The 19,952-nt window shown below is 36.9% G+C and overlaps 1 protein-coding gene across 1 annotated transcript in view; it reads right to left on the bottom strand.

Moving 5' to 3' along the window:
* Positions 1 to 19,489, bottom strand: part of LOC5567268 — a 52,615-nt gene extending 33,126 nt beyond the window's left edge. The window contains exon 1 of the mRNA XM_021855311.1: positions 19,235 to 19,489. The gene's annotated coding sequence lies outside the window, so the exon portion shown is untranslated. The remainder of the gene's footprint in view (positions 1 to 19,234) is intronic.
* Between the last annotated feature and the right edge of the window lie 463 nt (positions 19,490 to 19,952).

Here is a 19,952-nt window from a genome sequence, read left to right as displayed (position 1 = left end):
TTAATAAAGCTGAGTATCAGGCTCGGTTCCGGTAGAGACGTAACGCCAGGAAAATAAAGAATAATAAGAAGAAGAGAATACGTAACCTTGCCTTTTTTTGGTCACTAAATTCGACATATTGAGTTCTAACAAGGTGCAAAATTAATTCTACTACTTAAAACCAAGATGGCGTCAAAATCCAAGATGGCCGCTAGATTTTATGATTCAAAATAATACTCTTATTCTTCACTAGACTCGAAAAAAACACCAACGATTGAAAACTTGTTTCTTTGTTGCACAAAAAGTATTGCTTGCATTGATTACACTCAACATATACGTCAAAATCGTAGAACATGATGTAGAAAATCGTTCATTTCATAGGGTAAATACCATTGCTCACCTATTTTTTGTAGTCTATCTTATGCAATTTTTCCTCAGCTTTCTGAAGGTGATTCTCTAGAGGATGCCACTAAGTTTGCCATGTGTTCCAAGGGAAATATGAGACATATCACGTGAGGAAATACCCAAGATTTATCAAAAAAATGGGCTTTTTCGCAAACTGTTTAGCCAGCTGGCGTACGAGGGGTCTACCAATTTGAGAAAACCGAAAAGGATCGAAAACTAGCGATCAGTGACATAAAATTGGAAATTTAGCCGATGGCGGCCTGGTTTCAGCGAGAATTGCTCAAATAGACGTAATCAGCATATTGAGTGAAATCATAAAGATTTGCTCAACGCATTGATGAAGCAGTGGAAAAAGAGGAGGATCCATGTTCGAGACTTGTGTAATGTTCTTCATAAATTAAACTAAAAATAAAATAGTGACGGGTGTTTCCTTTCAGAGAATCCAGCAGTAATAATAAATAACAATAAATAGAAAGAATAATGCAACAGCTGCTTTTTAATTTTTGTGTAAAGTTTGTTATTGAGTTTTATAGCATTCTATCAAGCGACAGAAAAGCACTTGTTGTGAACTCAAGTTTGATTAGTTATTTAAAAAGTAAGCTGAATAGCATTCTATTCATTTACTTATGATCAGCTGGTTAAGCCTAATTGTGCTGTTTTATCCGAAATATTGGTTGCTTCTAGTGTTTATTTTCAGTCGGTCGCACTAGTGATCCTTTATAGAGAGATAAGAGGGATTCCACGGAGGCATGCAAGTCGATTCTGATCGACCATTTCAAAAATATCTAAAACTTTGCACAGTTTTTTTTCAGTTCCATCTAAATCGTCATTTTCCGATATCAAATCTTCAAGTTGAGTCACGACTAACTTTTCAAAAGGGTGTATGTGAAAATGGTTCAAAAATATTCAAAAAGCTGCACAGCAAAAACGGTTCGTTCGATTGTTAGACAACTAAAGAAACAAAGTTAGACAACTAAATAAAGATTCCAAAAAAATACACACACAATACACAGTGCATTAAAAAACATCATTTTTGTCACAAAAACTCAAATATCTCAAAACCCTATCGGAATACCAACGTAATTTTTTGAGGGAAAACGGTCCATTATATTAGCTATCTACCATAAAAATTTGGTGATGGTAAGCCAATAAACAATAAAATTTTTTTTTTTTTTTTCATTGTTAATTTTTTTTAGGACCGCAGTTTGTTGCTGAATTTTTTGTTAAGGGTACCACATGAGGTTAACAAGTTGTTTTCATGATATTTTATTTAATTATTCATAACTATTATAGCATCTATTAGAAGAGAGACGAACCAGCCAAGGGCTGAAAGTCTCTCAAATAAAGAAAATTCATTCATTCATCTATTAGAAAGTTAGACGCGATCCAGTGTTGTGATCTAAAGTCTTGATAGTGTCATATTTTTTATTGTACGTAACTGAAGAAAAATTCTCTCAATAGTGTTGAAACCTTTTGATAAAAGAAACCTATAAGAAATTTAATATTGAAGACAAAAGCTACAAAAAAAGTTTTCTATACAGGTATACGACTAGTTTACCTGCAAAAAGTTTACCTCGTAGAGAACAAGGCGGGTCTATACCCAGGTGATCTAGTATACGTAAAGCAGGTCGGTTTTCTCGGGGCTGGTTTTCTCCACAAAGTTAAAATCTGATTACATCTGGGTATAGACCCGCCTTGGTAGAGAATAGACTTTGTTAATCATATTTGGGAGAAAGCGAGTAACTTCAACAACATCAAAAACATGATAGGTACATACCATGAACATACTCACGAAAAAGCTAAAAATATACTACCACTATGGTTATAAAAGATTTAATTGTAAAATTTTTCTTCAGTCAAGCAAACGACACCAAACTAGTCAGTAAAAACTTAAAAATGATTTTGTTTATTAAAATCTAACGAGCAACATGAGTAGTCGCTTTCTCAACTGTTGCAGGCCGTTTGCAGAAAAAGTGTTCGAAAGAGCTACGACATCTCACCGAAAGCACCATAGATAAACTGAAAGCGGCTGGTTATGCTCCAATGTCTACATTGAATACAAATTTACGCATTTGTACGTCCTGCCATTTAAACGTTGACAAACGGGCAATCTGTACATCATAGGTGGATCAGGTTGCAGGAAGTTCGAAAACAACAACAACTGAGGAATTACTAGATGCACCGACAACAATTGAGGAGTTACCAGAAGTACCAAGTGCAGATAGTCTTGCCACGGTACCATCAGCGACATCTGTTTCAACAAATCAATCAGAAGATGAGTGCATCTAGAAGGTCAACATCGAACGCTTCAACGAAGGGATAGCTGGAATAAAAGTGACTCCGATTAAATGGACGAAGATGGGTTACGTCAATTATCCCGAGAAAAAATACCGTAAAATCAACGAAGCTGTACGAAGAAACCTCTTCAAATTAGGACCTGAGGATGTGGAAAATACAGACTACGATGAGGTAATTATGATTATGAAGGAAAGGTTCTCGAATCTAGCCACGACAAGGAAAGAAAAAATATTGATTTTGTCGATGCTGCCAAGCTCGTGGTCTATTCAAGACGCCATTGATGAGTTCAAAACCAATAGAAATACAGCAAAAGAGGCAAAACAATTCAAAAATAACTGTCTTGCAACCAAAAATGCTAGGTCGAGTACTTCATTAACAGATGAGACAAAAGAAAAAATAATTCAATATTTTGAAGACGATGAAGTAAGTAGAGCTATGCCTGGCCAAAAAGATTATGTATCTGTAAAAAAAGATGGAAAGCGTCAAGCAATCCAAAAACGATTAATGATGACTACTTTGAAAGAAGCGTATACACGCTTCAAGGAAATTAACGAAAATATTAAGGTAGGTTTTTCCTCATTTGCAAGCCTTCGTCCAAGGCAATGCAAGCTTCTATCCAATTCAGGAACACATAATGTTTGTGTGTGCACAACACACGAAAATATTAACCTAATCTTACATAGGGGAAAGTGGGGCAGTTTGGCCATCTTAAGGTAAGGTCGATAAAAGTGCTGAAAATATTATGAATTTTTCGAATGTTTGCATGATTTCCAACAATTTTTAGATGAATACACTAGATCCGCTTGATTTTATTTGTTTTATAAAGTGCACGGATGAATGATTGATTTTTCAAAATTTGTCAATTTTCGAGTCGATTTTTTACTGATGGGGTGATATGAGCACCCCATTTTCGATTGCAAAATAATCTCATGTAATCTAACGATCCAATTATGTTGTTACTACACTTGAAAGTTATTAGTATTTATAAACACTCCGTGCAAGAAGATATATTTTTTAAAAACATTGTAACAGTCAAACATCATTATTCCGAAATGATGAAATTTAAAAGAGCCATTCGGGGCAATATGGGCAGTTTTTTCGAACATCATTTATTTATTTTTCTGTGAGTTTTGAACACTGACTTATAACATGCCTATTGCTGCATTTCCTCATCAGCTTTGGGGTTGCATGTTATTTCAGATGAAATTTCAAGAATTTATGCAGTTTTCAAGGGGTGCTCATTCCACCCCATTGGCCAAACTGCCCCGACTATCCCTAGTTTGAAAAGAATCAATTTATCAAAGGATATTAAAATGTTAACTGGTAGTCTTTTGTGTGAAAATACAACATCAAATTACTATCTACGATCTTGTTCGGATTGTCCAGATTCTTCATCATTGGAAAATACTTTATTCGCTGAGTTTGAAGAAAATTATATTGATCAGTTATCATTTGAGCAATGGGTGACCACGGATAGGTGTGACCTCGAAACTATTGTAAAACCTGTAGATGAGTTTGTGTCATTTTTTTGCTTGAAATTAGAAAGTTTAATTCCAATCCCGCTTTTTAAAAAATACGAAAAATACATTACAAGATGGTGAATTTTTAGTCATTTGTGATTTTTCTGAAAACTATAGCTTTGTATTGCAAGATAAAGTGCAGTCCCATCACTGGAACGTACAACAAGCTACAATTCATCCATTCGTTATTTATTTCAATGGAAGTACGCAAATTGAACATTTTAGTTTTATTGTAATTTCCGAAGATTTAAGACACGACTCAGTATCTGTAAATTTGTTCATTGCCAAAATGATTAACTTTTTACGCGTTGATAAGGATAAAGAAATCAGAAAGATATATTTCATGTCTGATGGAGCAGCATCGCAGTACAAAAACCGTAAGAATTTTTCGAACCTATGTCAATTTAAATCAAAGTACGGAATTGATGCAGAATGGCATTTCTTTGCTACGTCACATGGCAAAGGTCCTTGTGATGCTATTGGAGGAACCATAAAGCGCATGGCCACAAGAGCAAGTTTAGCCAAAGAACGTGAGCATCCAATTAAAACTGCAAAAGAACTATTTGATTGGGCGAATCGCAGAAAAGAAGAAGATTTAACAAAATTATCATTTTGTTTTACTACTACTGAAGAGTACGAATTAACGGCATCAGAGCTCAGCGAGCAATATAATAACGCGAAAACGATCCAAGGAACCCAAAAATTTCACTGTTTCATTCCATTGTCAGAAAATAAAATTAAAGCAAAACTATACTCGAACTGTACTGATAATGATGCAAAAGTGTTCGATATTGTAAAAAATTGAATAACAATAAATAAATAAATAAGTATTAATAAAATGTTTTCATGATCTCATAACGCATACACAAATCCAAAACTTTTAAAGTTTATATATAACATTTAGAAACTCATCGATCATTCTCTAAAAAAAAAATATCCTGGTAAAAAAAATTTTATTTTCGTGTAATCTGTTAATTCATTTTAATTTATACATATATACATATACATACAATATTTATACATATACATAATATTTATACATATAATATACATAATACTAATGAATACATGAAAACGACTTGTTTAATTCACGCAAGGCCCTTAACAATAAAATCAGTAACAAACTGCGGTTCCCGTAATAATTTACACCGAAAAAAAAAATTTTTTTTTCTACTAAATGTGAAAATTATGACATGTTTGAAATGTTGTTTATTGGTTTACCATCACCAAATTTTTATGGTAGATAGCTAATATAATGGACCGTTTTCCCTCAAAAAATTACGTTGGTATTCCGATAGGTTTTTGAGATATTTGAGTTTATTAAAGTTTAAGAAATTATGTTTTTTAATGCAAAAAAAAAAAAATTTTTACTGTGTGTATTTTTTTTGGAATCTTTATTTAGTTGTCTAACTTTGTTTCTTTAGTTGTCTAACAATCGAACGAACCGTTTTTGCTGTGCAGCTTTTTGAATATTTTTGAACCATTTTCACATACACCCTTTTGAAAAGTTAGTCGTGACTCAACTTGAAGATTTGATATCGGAAAATGACGATTTAGATGGAACTGGAAAACTGTGCAAAGTTTCAGCTCAATAGAAAAAAATGAATTAAAAAATTTACCAAATTTTGGTGCTGTTGCTTGGAATCACTCATAAGCGGAAGTAAAATGGAATGATTTGGCAACAGACCAGCAGTGCTGATTTTGCTCGGCGTCCAGAATAATATTGTAACACGGACATGACTTCCTCATTGCTATAAAGTGTATTTTGTTTCGTTATAGATTTTTGAGCTACATATCAAAACTAATAAATAGCCAAAAAAAAAACAAAAACTAAAAATCGCATCGACAAAAAATCAAAAAAGTAAAACATTTCATATTTTTGCTTCATGCAAAATTACTTTTACTGAAATAATTTCAAGCGGATTACATTACTCCTCAAGAAAAGTTCAAAACAAACATAACGCATGTTCGTTTGGCTCACATTTTGACAGCTCTCGCTGCTCGATTGGCTCACACTTTGACAGAAATGTCAGCTTCCGCCAATCTCTCTTATGAAGGATTTCTAGGTCGCACTAACTACGAAAATTCAAGGAGAATATCTAAATGTTGACCATAGCACACCAAAATAGAAAATTTTTATAGCCAATCCATTCACTTCACGCCTTACAAATTATGCGTTAGACATGGCCCATAACCCTAAAAAAATCTTAATCTCATTGTATCCAAGGAAACGTGTTTTTAGCAGAAACTATATCTCGTCCAAAGAACATTTCGACATAGATTTTTTCATTGCAGAAAACTAATTTACTTTCCGTAACATGTTTTCATGCTGTAGGAAAAAGAATACTAACTTCATATAAAACAAATATTATTGAATTTGGCGAAGTCAATAGCGAAACAGAGGTTCGATGAAGAGAATCCGCTCATGTCAGTTAAACTCTTATGAAGGAACAGTGTCGATTTGATTGTTCCTGTATTGTAAAAAAATGACAAGTTGGCATAGATCCATAACAGCATCTTCGTAGCAATCCATCTGCTCTAGAATAATTTACCAAGTCTTAACCAAGAATGAATACGTCCAATAATCCGCCTAACAGAAATTCTTAAAAAATTGGCCCAAACTTTTAGTAGTAAAACCACTCCATAAAAAATCTTTTTAGATCAGCTTTCTACTAAGCGCTTGTAGTGTTACAAGCTATCCACTATGTAACTATCAAGTTATTTTCCAAAGCACCTTCAATTACCTAAATAGTTATCGCATAGATTCTCGTTACGAATACTGTAATAATCTCATCAAGAATATGCCACGAATCTTAATGCAAATCTATCAAGCATCTCACCTAGAAGCTTGTCGGGAATCAGTATGTGTCCTACAAATTTTTCAAGGATCTCAATGATATTTCACAAGATCTCCTTTGAATTGGCTCAATTTCTTGACGCCAGAAATCTTTAAAATATCTCAAAAGAAATCGGTATAAATTTACAAAAAAAAAATGCCAAAAATCTCTTCAAGAAACCAACGATTTTCGTTAATTAGGATTACTAGAAACCATTTACTATCCTTCTAGCATCGCACCAAAAGTTAATCATAATGCGAAGTTTGAGTTGTCAGTCGTGCAACTTGTGGCAAAATTTTTCAGTTTTGTCTACAGTACCTACTTAAAATTGGTTCACTTATATTCGGAATACATATTTTTCCCGGCGTGTTCTACAATTTCCCGAGTATTTAACGTATTTTTTCCGGTCAAATGAAATTCCTGTGTTTTTCCCGCTTTTCCCGGATTTCCCGGATGGATGGACACTACGTTTACTACGCGTATATAAATTATCACACTTCATTTGAAACTGTTGTGGAAAAATATGAAGCCTGTGCAGCCCATCTTGAAAATAAATACATAACAATCTTTATATGAGCTTCTAACCCAAATAGCAACTGCAAATCGTAAATTGTGTTTAACTTTATATTTTTTTTTTTTTTTGTTTCATACTAGGTAAGGCGTACCAAGTAAAACGGTTTTCTTTTCCTCTGCTTGTCATATTTTTCACCCATTTCAGATACAAATTACTTCCAAGGTTTCCGATTCCGAGGATTTGCTGGGAACATTTCTACGAGGCTTTGGTTTGCGATTCCGTGGACTTGCTGGAACTATTTCTTCAAGTGTTTTATTCAAATATAGCAGTTATTCTCCAAGCAGTCAAGTGTTTCGTCTTTCATTCAAGTTCGTCGTTAATGTTTGATTAATCAGGTTTTTTTAGAGTTTCGTTTGTTGAGATAAAAAAGTATAAGGATTTCTCATAAGGTTTATTATTTCTTCACTTTACTATTTATATTAAATTCTCAATCAAATTCACATATTTTCCCTCTTTGAGTTTCTATTATGGAAACTGAAGAGGGTGAGGGGAGGGGTCAAAAGATGATGTTCCATCAACTGAAACGGGTTTGCCATTTCCAACAAAGGTGCAAAAACAAATTAGACACATGCAAAAGAAAGATGAACATTAATGTGGTGAATAACCGCCGAACGTTCGATTATTTTTTAAATTTACAGTGAAACCTCCTTAAGTCAACTCATGGATGAAAACTAAAAAAAATGTTTTTATGATTACTATGATGGTTCCCTAAAACGGATTTCCAAAGCATTCCTGTTCGGTGGCTCGATATTTTCACAGCATTCGAACAGCATTCAAGGCTGTAATTATTTTAGATCAGAACATTACTACGACATTACAGCAACGTGCCCCGTGGAGTACGGGCATACATTTAGGCGATTTGGCGTTAATTAAAATCATGCGTGTCGATTTTAAGTCAAATTATAACCATTATCCTCTACTTCTAACATTACTTTTTATTGGGATAGTATCTGCTTTTCAGTTTATTATCCATATACCACTTGCATATTTATCAACAGAGAAATTTCTTTATCCATGTTATCATTATGCAGTTGAACATATGTCGAATTCGTTTTTGAACCTAGGTTGGAACTGGCGCAACCCGTTCTGAGTCACAGTTTCAATCCTAACCCGATACAGGTTCGAGTGTAGAACTAGCCCTCGTGTGTTAAAATACACTCAAATTAAGATTAAAAAAAAAAAAAAAAAAAAAAAACGATACAGGTTCGACTGAACTACAATTTGCTTGACGTTGGTTTATTTATGTGTTGATCACCGACCCAGTTCCTAAAAACGAAAACGACAATAGACATTATCAATCTTTGAAAGATTATACATTGCTTTTGGCTTAAAAATTCCGTTGGAACGTGGCTAGCCACACAGAGTAAGCTAGTTTATAGTATATTTTCGCAAGAAAGAAAATCCTATTGACGTTTTATTGATTTCATCTGATATTTATAAAAAACACAGATCGGTGAAATTAATTGAAAATTTTCTCTCGATGAGTTATGCTCCTTGTGAAACATGTGAAATTAAAGGAATTATTTATGATGATTTTTTTTGATTGCGGAGATGTCATGATCAGTAGCACAAATCTTTGAAATATTGTGCTGTTTATATTGATCATCAATCCAAATTTAACCAAGAAATCTATATAAATAAAAACGGAATGGTGTTTGTATGTCACGAAATGGCTTGATAACGGGTCAACTGATTTGCATAATTCTTTCACTGTTGTATTCGACAGGGGATGCAACGTGTTCGTGCGGAGAAAAAATCTAGGAAAGCTTTCGGAATAGTCAGGAAAACGGGAGAAAACTAATCTGTATTTTTTTTTTTTTTGTTTTGTTTTTAGGCACTCCATGCACTTGGCCACTACTATGCCGATTATCATATCTATTTATATCCTTATTGCTATTTCTCTCATACCGAGCAGGTAGAGGAGAGAGCTGCCGTTGGTCCAAGCCATATCCATATACGTAGTCCATTGGTGTGGGGTGGTTCATTTTGCCATTTTTTTTTTTTTTTTTTTTTTTTTTTTTTTTTTTTTTTTTTTTTTAATTTCTTCATTAGTATTATTCTAAACATTACATTCATTTCTTATATCTAGGTGTTCTGTGTTATTTGACAACACTATCATCCTAATTTGGTAAAACAAATTTAAGATTTAATTAACATTTGGTTAACAACATATTACATTTCATTTGCCGTAGCAGTTCAGTTTTTTTTTACAGGTGAGTTGATTTCACCTGCTTATAAGAGAAAAAAAAATGTTTTTAATATACTTAACCTAACTTTACCTAAACATATAACGCATTTATCGTGGCAATAGAAGATTGTAACGATTTTTGCCTGAAATTATTAATGATTGTATTTGACATTTGTTCCAATGTTTCAACATTGGATATTCTATGTAACTCATTGGTACTATACCAGGGAGGAAGCCTCAGAATCATTTTCAAAATTTTATTTTGAATTCTCTGCAGAGCTTTCTTCCTGGTATTACAACAGCTAGTCCATATTGGTACAGCATACAACATGGCTGGCCTGAAAATTTGTTTGAATATCAACAGCTTGTTCTTAAGACAAAGTTTTGATTTTCTATTAATAAGGGGATAGAGACATTTTACATATTTATTACATTTGGCTTGAATGCCCTCAATGTGATTTTTGAAAGTTAAATTCTTATCTAGCATGAGCCCTAGATACTTAACTTCATCTGACCAATTTATTGGAACCCCTCTCGTCGTGACAACATGTCTACTTGAAGGTTTCGAATAAAGAGCTTTTGGTTTATGTGGGAATATTATTAGTTGAGTTTTGGAAGCATTAGGAGAAATCTTCCATTTTTGCATGTATGAAGAAAAAATATCCAAACTTTTTTGCAATCGACTACAGATGACACGCAGGCTTCGACCTTTGGCGGAGAGGCCTGTGTCATCCGCAAACAAAGATTTTTGACATCCCTGAGGTAGCTCAGGTAAGTCAGATGTGAAAATATTGTATAATATTGGTCCCAAAATGCTGCCTTGAGGAACACCAGCTCTTACAGGAAGTCTTTCAGATCTGGAGTTCTGATAATTAACCTGAAGTGTACGATTTGACAGATAACTTTGAATTATTCTAACAATGTATGTTGGAAAATTAAAGTTTTTTAATTTTACAATCAAACCTTCATGCCAAACACTGTCGAATGCTTTTTCTATGTCTAGAAGAGCAAGACCAGTAGAATAGCCTTCAGATTTGTTGGAACGGATCAAATTTGTTACACGTAAAAGTTGATGAGTGGTCGAATGTCCATGGCGGAATCCGAACTGTTCATTGGCAAAAATTGAATTTTCGTTGATGTGGGCCATCATTCTGTTCAAAATAACCTTTTCAAAAAGTTTACTGAAGGAGGAAAGCAAACTGATTGGACGATAGCTAGAAGCTTCTGCAGGATTTTTGTCTGCTTTTAAAATTGGAACAACCTTAGCATTTTTCCATTTGTCAGGAAAATATGCTAATTGAAAACATTTGTTAAATATATCAACTAAAAATGATAAGCTACTTTCTGGAAGTTTCTTGATGAGGATGTAGAAAATTCCATCATCGCCAGGAGCTTTCATGTTTTTGAATTTTTTAATAATAGTTCTCACTTCTTCCAAATCAGTCTCCCAGGCATTTTCGAAAACGTTCTCTTGATTGAGAATATTTTCGAACTCCTGAGTAAAATTGTGCGCACTTTCAAACTGCATAGCAAGTTTTTGAGCTTTTTCGCAATTAGTTAGTAATAATTTGTTTTCCTCTTTCAATGCCGGTATTGGCTTCTGAGGTTTTTTCAAGATTTTCGATAATTTCCAAAAGGGCTTAGAGCCAGGGTCCAATTGAGAAATTTTATTTTCAAAATTTTTGTTTCTTAATTGAGCAAAACGTTTCTTGATTTCTTTCTGCAAATCCTGCCATATAATTTTCATAGCAGGATCGCGAGTGCGTTGAAATTGCCTTCTCCTCACGTTTTTAAGACGGATCAAGAGTTTAAGATCATCGTCTATAATCACGGATTCAAATTTTACTTCACATTTTGGAATTGCAATGCTCCGGGCTTCAACAATGGAATTTGTTAAAGTTTCAAGAGCATTGTCAATATCAAGTTTAGTTTCTAAAGAAATGTTAACATCAAGATTGGAGTCAACATACGTTTTATATATATTCCAGTCGGCTCGTAAATAATTGAAAGTGGAGCTGATAGGATTGAGAATCGCTTCTTGGGATATTTGAAATGTAACAGGGACATGATCAGAATCAAAATCAGCATGAGTAATCAGTTGGCTACAAAGATGACTAGAGTCGGTTAAGACCAAATCAATCGTAGATGGATTTCTAGAAGAGGAAAAACATGTGGGGCTATCAGGGTATTGAATTGAGAAATATCCTGAAGAGCACTCATCAAATAAAATTCTGCCGTTGGAATTACTTTGAGAATTATTCCATGACCGATGTTTGGCATTAAAGTCACCAATGACAAAAAAATTTGACTTATTGCGAGTCAATTTACGCAAGTCAGTTTGGAGCAAATTAACTTGCTGCCCAGAGCATTGAAAAGGCAAATAGGCAGCTATGAAAGTATATTTACCAAACTGTGTTTCAACAGAAACACCTAAAGTTTCAAAAACTTTAGTTTCAAATGATGAAAACAGTTGATGTTTTATACGCCTATGAATGATGATTGCAACTCTCCCACATGCCCCATCAAGTCGATCATTACGATAAACAAAAAAGTTAGGATCTCTTTTGAGTTTAGATCCAGGTTTTAAATACGTTTCGGTAATAACTGCTATATGCACGTTATTAACCGTAAGAAAATTAAACAGCTCGTCCTCTTTACCATTCAGAGAACGAGCATACCAATTCAAAATATTTAAATTATTATTTGGATCCATTAGAAAAACGTAATCCAATAACAATTTGATTTGTAAATTTTACACCTACTTGGACTGCTTCAGTCATAGTGGTGGCTTTGAACATTGCATCAATCATTAGATTCAATTGTTCAGTTAGAAAATTAAAATCAGAGGCAGTCATGTCATGTGATTTCCCATTGGAATTTCCGATAGACGAAGAAGCGGAGTTACCTGGTTTTTTCCATTTGATTTGAAACAAGTAGAATGGGTACCCATGGATCGAACAGGGGAGGAGTTCGAATTTCCTGCTACGATATCGGCAAAGGATTTACCGTGGGTAGATACATTCGAAATAGAAAGATTAGAACGGCTACCCGACGGATTAAAATTAGTTTGTGAATGAGCATGATTATGATCTTCCTGATGGGTATGATTCATGATCAAGCGATCGTTAACTGAAAAATGAGCATTGTTCGATACTCTACCAGGCAAATTCCGGAAACGACCGTTATCGTAACGGATATTATCTTTCATCTGCCTGGCACGAGCCTCAATGACCTTTTTGCGTGAAGGACAATTCCAAAAATTGGACTTATGGTTAGCCCCGCAATTACAACATATGAATTTGGTGGTATCTTCCTTCACTGGACAGACGTCTTTGGCGTGAGAAGAACCTCCGCAAATCATGCATTTAGCATCCATGCGACAATTTTTTGTACCATGACCCCACTTTTGGCACCGACGGCACTGAGTGGGGTTCTGGTAATTTCCTCCAGGTTTCTGGAAATGTTCCCATGTCACACGGACATCAAACAAAAGTTTTGCTTTTTCTAAAGCTTTAATATTATTTAATTCTTTTTTGTTAAAGTGAACTAAATAAAATTCCTGAGAAAGTTCATTTTGCCATGTTTCCGTGTCGTGTGAGGCAACAGCCTTCAAAGAGTCAGTTTGTCTCAGTCACCATCTGATACTGACGGAGGATGGATGTGTTTCCCCAATACACGATCCTTCGTGCGGCGTCTTCTGGTGACTGGACGGAGTTTTTTGTGAGGGAGGATTGGGAATCGAACCCATGACCTTCCGCTTACAAAGCGAAAGCGTAACCTCGAGGCTACGGGACCCCCCTAATCTGTCATTTTGTATGGGAGATTTCGAGCAATTTTTCAACAGCCTACATGATAGCAGAACGAAGTTTGCCGGGACCGCTAGTAAGAAATAAAAATTATTTATCATGTGCTGAAGTAACGAAATCTTCAGATAACGTTTCTTTACCTTTTTTTATTTTACCTAATGATGATGGTGTTGAAGCATTTGATAATTTTAATAATAATTCTTTTTTGTACAATTTAGTTCAATTCAAAAACAAACAATTATTTACGAGTCAAGGTGAAAATTAAGTTGATTAACATTCAATTGGGGGGCCCAGATAGCCGTAGCGGTAAACGCGCAGCTATTCAGCAAGATCAAGCTGAGGGTCGTGGGTATTCCGGACAACGCCGTTCGAAACAGGTCCTCAAACGCTGGTCATCTCCATTAGGGTGCGGCTTATTTTTCAAAAGTTCTCAAAACCAAAAATTCGTGTGCTCTACTGAATTCAAATCACATTAAAAGAGAAACCTCAAAATCTGAGCCAAAAATATTAACATTTAGAGGTGGCGCAAGCGTCTTGAAGTTGAATTTTCAAGTTATAAAAAATGACCTTCAGTGAAGTACACATAACTTTGTAATTTTTCAACCGATTTTAAAACTTTTAGCATCAATACCTTCAAAATTAAATTTGTGAAAACTTTGTTGAACACCAAATTTGTCTAAAATCAAAACAAGTTTTAGTTAAAAGTAATTTATTTCAAATTTTTCCTCATTTCATTACAAAATTCAACTTTGTTTGACCATAACTTCATGATTACTCAACCGATTTCAAATCTTTTTACATGCTTTTGAAGCTAATTTAATTGTTTTTAAACCTTTCATATATCACATTTTACTAAAAAAATGTCTTGACAAAGTTATTCAGCAAAAACTGCACAAAAACATTATTTTTTAACGAAAAATACCAGTTTTGTCAAAATGTTGGCAGTTAAATATTGTCTCTTAAGCTCAAACTAATTTTTCTCATTTGTTAAACCTTTGGGAAGGACTTTGCAACAATTTTCAAATAATATTGAAACAAAATTATGTTTGCATATGTTAAAAAATATATGCACTATTCAACTCGTTATTAAGGCAAGATGCTTTATTTATTTAAGTTTAATAGAAAAAAATGCTATTTCCGGCAAAAAAAACTTAAAAAATCCAAAGAAATTTGATTTTTTTCATTGAAAAATCATGTTTTTGGGTAGTTTTTGTTGAATACCTAAGTCAAAACTATTTTTTAGAAAAAAATGTTGTATGTACAGTTTGAAAACAAATAAATTTGCTTCAAAAGTATGTAAAAAGATTCGGAATCGATTGAGTTTTAATTATATTATGGTCAGACAAAAAAGATTTTTTTAGCAAAATGAGGAAAAATTTGGATAAAAGTATTTTTAACTAAGACAAGTCTCAATTTTAGACAAATTTGATGTTCTACAAAATTTTTATAAATTTAATTTGAAAGAAAATGGTGCTAAAAGTTTTGAAATCGGTTGGAAAACAACAAAGTTATGTTTACTTCACTGCAGGTCATTTTTTATAACTTGAAAATTCACCTTCAACACGCTTGCGCCACCTCTAAATGTTAATATTTTTGGCTCATATTTTGAGGTTTCTCTATTAATGTGATTTGAATTCAGTAGAGCACACGAATTTTTGGTTTTGAGAACTTTTGAAAAATAAGCCGCACCCTAATCTCCATCCATTCATCATCACTGTCAACCTCTGCTGTTGGACCGTCCAAGCCGGGCCGACACGAGCACTGTCGCAAAACTTGTGGTGGAGCGTTTCCATTGTTCGTTCATCGCAGTGTGCGCAAAACTCGTCTTCTGCTCTACGCTTCACGGGGAGGGAATGGAATCGATCTTGATTAGATGTCGGTCGATTGCCAGCGATTTCGCCTTGAAAGCCGGCAGGTTCAGCTTTAGTCCTCCATGCTCCTAGCTGCGAGCCAACTGCACCATCGTGACACGGGCGGGAATTCCTTTCCACAGAAAGGCGTTGATGTGATTTTCGCCGTGTGCACTCCAAGGGGTCGCAACACCGACGAAACGTACTTCAACTTGCTTGTGACGAACGTGTTCAGTATTATCACCTTCCGGTGCAGGGTCAGTGTGCGCAACGAGTCAAGCCACATTTGTTGGGCGAACTTTCCCGCCAGCGCATTCCAGTCAAGTGTGGTCATTAATCGAATCGAGTTTGCGAATGTAATACCCAAAATTTTGAGCTCATTTGCTTTTTGCGGCCATTGGGTGGTAATATGATTACCTTCGCAAAACCGGACATCGATCGGCACCCTGCCAGACCGAACGTTAAATCTCGAATGGACGTAAGAGACGCCCGTTGATGAGCATCCAATGGGTGGATCTGTTGGCAATGCGCGAGAGAAAAACGACGAGATCCCTACTAAAGCCAAACAAGCACATGATGTTGAACAGGAATGAGTGGCTGACCCGATCTAACTCGTTCTCTAAATCGAAACTGATTATTCAACTCTGCCTATCACTCAGCATGAGGTGGGCTCGCACGACGCACTCTAGCCTGGATTTCAGAATGCGCGAGAAGCTTGCAATCACTGTTGAGCAGCGAGATAGGTCGATACGATCGGACCGTGTTGTCGGCTCTCTCCTTTTGCATCTGCACCAGCACGATGATGCCCTCCACAAAAGCATGGGGAAGATTGCCTGCTAGTGCTTCGTTAAGCAAGAGATTGAGCCCCCGATGATTCACGTCGAATAGACGCAGATAAAATTCCCGTAGGATACTATCATTGCCGGGGAGAGGCCGCGGGGCATTCGCTCGGATGGCAGAGATGATTTCTGGTGTGGTGATTTCGTTCCGTGTACATGCCAGAGAAGAAGTTGAGCAGATTCGCTTCGATCGCTGCTGGCTCGGCAATGGTTTCGTTCTCCCCCGTTCACAACTGGGTGATGACGGTTCTACTCCTTCGCCTCTCCTCCAACTGAAATATCGAAACGGGTTCTCTCTCCCGCCACGTAAGTTTCGTTCTTTGAAGCGCCAACATCTCGCCCTTTAAACGGTTGATGGTAATTAGTATTTCGGAATGCTAGTAGTGCCCGTCGTACGCTAGCCGAAGCTACGCGTATAGACGCTGATTCGCATTATGGTATTCGTCGAAGACGATCCGCGATTTACTTTTAAAAAACGTCTTGATTCTGGGCTTAGCATACGAGATCCAATATTGCCGGGTCCAATATTGCCACTGTGTTTGAAACTCGGCACCGTTTTCGTCGGTGAGCAGATGCCGTCGAAGGGACGAGAAACCATGGCCTAGCACATGCCCTAGCTGGGGAAGGCAAAGACGAAGTGTTAGGGCTTCGTAGTCCGGGTCGCAAATGCTCACGCAAACCTCAGCTAACATAATTGCGGTCGAGGCGCGATTGTGCGTTCCGGAAAACGTACGTGAAACCGGCATCCCGGGGGCGCAACTTTTCCCACACATCGTGGAGCTGCAGCTGCTGCACAGCAGTTTTGGGTGCAGGGCTGGAAGAATCGCATGCTCGTAGTACGAAATTAAAATCGCCAGCGACGTGCTGTGTGGGATGGCGAAGTTAGTAGGTGAGAGAACTTCCGGTGCGCAGAACCGGAGGGAGCGTAGAGGTGGCAAATGGTCGTGTCTTGCACTCGCTGAGCAATCGAGCGGCCATCCAGGCTTTTCTGAACGGGCGATACCTGAATATGCTCCTTCAGAGCAACAGCTGTTCCTCTTCTCGTGTGGTCTACATTCGTGTATACGAAGAAGCTAGGCAAAAAGAGCTGGTCATTTTCCACTTCTTGCAGACACCCAATATCGAGGCTTTGACTGTTGATGAAGGTGCGTAGAGCAGCTATTTTCGTAAGGTTGGGGAGAGTGCCGATGTTGATGCACGCGATATTGTAGGATGTGAGATCCATTACGCTTGGTAATCCTCATCCTGCTCGTCGTCATCGTCTTTTCGGCGGGGCTTTTTGTCGGGTTGTCAGCCTCTGCTTCGCCTGCTGCTCGTGGACGCCGACGATTCATCGGTCTCGTTGCCGTTGCCATTTTTGCTGTGCGATCGCAGCACATGGATCGGATTTTTGAACAAGTCAACCACAGCGACATTGGGTTAGGTAGCTTCGGTGGCTTGTTGAGTCGATCGGTGAGATGACGACGAACCGTGCGCGCGTTGCTTTTGCGTGCTGAGGGATGCCGTTAAGTCAATCTAGTCGGATTGACTGTTTGCTTTCGTCACCAGACTGTTCGGTCCGACTCGGGGGCTTCGGCAACGGTAGGTAGGACCTATCGGTTTCGTGCTCGGTCGTTCACATCGGACAATTTTTTCGGCGGCGGACGATTGCCACTCTGCTTTGCTACGTTGGCGTAGCTTCTGTACCAGAAGTTTTTTGTTCTGGACACATGATATGCCAGAATTTCTTGAAGCATTTGCTCAAGAAATGCGTAAAGAAATTCCGTCAAAACCTGTGTAATAGTCGCATAAGAATCTCTGAAACATCTACTGCACCAGGTTTCGTAAAAGTAAATACTTTTTAGAGACCCACAGTACAATAAAGATGAAGTCTCTAAAAAGAGACTTGCTATCAGCCCTTATTCTACAGCAACAACATCGTACGGAATCCATAAAAAATGGGTAGGGAGGGACGAAGATGCTACTGAAACAAATGCTAACATCTTAAATTTTGAATGAAATTTTGACGACTCAAAATTTCAAAATGCATGCATTTAAGAATTAATGAGAAATTTTATAATCTACACTTGTAACGCTTGTAACATTGCCAGTGTTATTCTTGTTTCTGGCAAAACGTCCCAACTAGGACAAAGCCTGCTTCTTAGATATCTTATGAGTTCTTATGAGCACTTCCACAGTTATTAACTGAGAGCTTTCTTTGCCGATAGACCATTTTTGCATGTGTATATCGTGTGGCAGGCACGAAGATACTCTAAGCCCTGGGAATCGAGAAAATTTCATTTACCTCGACCAGCGGGATTCGAACCCAGCATGGTCATGCTGAATAGCTGCGCGTTTACCGCTACGGCTATCTGGGCCCCAGTGTATAAATATAATATATTTATAATGTACACTATATTATAGTGATCAAAAAGGTGCCGGAAGTAAGTACCACTCTGCCGTCGAAATTGATACTCTTCCTGCTTCTTGCACTCGAATCCTCGTTCGTATGGCAATTGCAAAGTACCAGGTGTTGTTACCAGTATCTTCGAGAGCTTCCACAATCTATTCCCTTCAGCAATAACTGTATGCAGTTGTCCCAAACCAGACTCAAAACAACATGAAAAGCATTCAAGGTTAAACGCGGACAATAACAGGGGAGCAAAATGTCCTTCCATTTCGACTCGTTCAAAGTTGGATTCCGCTAGAAGCAAGTCTTTTCCCTTTCGGAACACTAACTTGAGTAAACTATACTGACTCAACACCGTCTCACTTTTTTCACTTCACGTATAGACAATCGTTCCCAGCGATAAATGTCTATAAATTATGTAAATTAGTTTATAATTTTCCCTATAGGATTGACCGGAGGCCTTTAGAACGTCTCTCCCTTCATCGCATCGATGAAACGCAGGACAGGAAAAGTAATTCGATCCAAGGCGTAAAACACTCCAAAGCGTACCTTTAGTTGTGAAAATCCATCAGTTTCGGTTCCTTCACGAATGCACTTGTAATCCACAGCAATTAGTCGCGTTTTCCGGCTATTTTCCACTGCAAACCGAGAGCCTAATTAGCTCTGCAAGATAGACACACTAACTAGAGAAAAACACACACCGAAGACTAGAAGGCAATCTGCTGCACAAAAAGATGCTTCTGCTTGCTTTGCTACTCGTCCAAACGGTGCGGTGCCAAATTATTATGACATACCATCCGAAGCTCAGCCGAAGTGTCGTTCGTGCGGAGAAAAAAACGCTGTCAAATGGAAGTAAACAAAAAATCGGCTCGAGCACGAAGTCAGTAAAGCGAGGCGCTGCTTCTCTGCGGGAACGTAATTTTTGAGGGACGCTAGGGATAAACCGGGATAATCGGGAAGTACTAGATGGCACACAAACAAAACTTCGATTAAGGTGAAGATGCATCGAAGCAAAACCTCAAATTTTCAAGAGCACAAATCTGGAGAACTGAGCATCCGTTTAAGCTGAAAACTTAATCGATAGGTCACTAGCTAGTGGTGACCAATCGAATAAGTTTTCAGCTCTAACGGGAGTTCGATTCTTCAGATTTGTGCTCTTGAAAATTTGAAGTTTGGCTTCGATTCATATTCACCTTAAGGTGAAAGCACGGATGAACCGACGTGACAGCTAGTGCCGCTTGGAGAATTTTCTTTTTTCTAAATTTTG

This window comes from Aedes aegypti, chromosome 3 (genome assembly GCF_002204515.2).
Source record: "Aedes aegypti strain LVP_AGWG chromosome 3, AaegL5.0 Primary Assembly, whole genome shotgun sequence".
Classification (NCBI taxonomy): Eukaryota; Metazoa; Arthropoda; class Insecta; order Diptera; family Culicidae; genus Aedes; species Aedes aegypti.
Note: the sequence above shows the minus strand (reverse complement) of the source record. Positions and strands in the feature narration are given on the sequence as shown.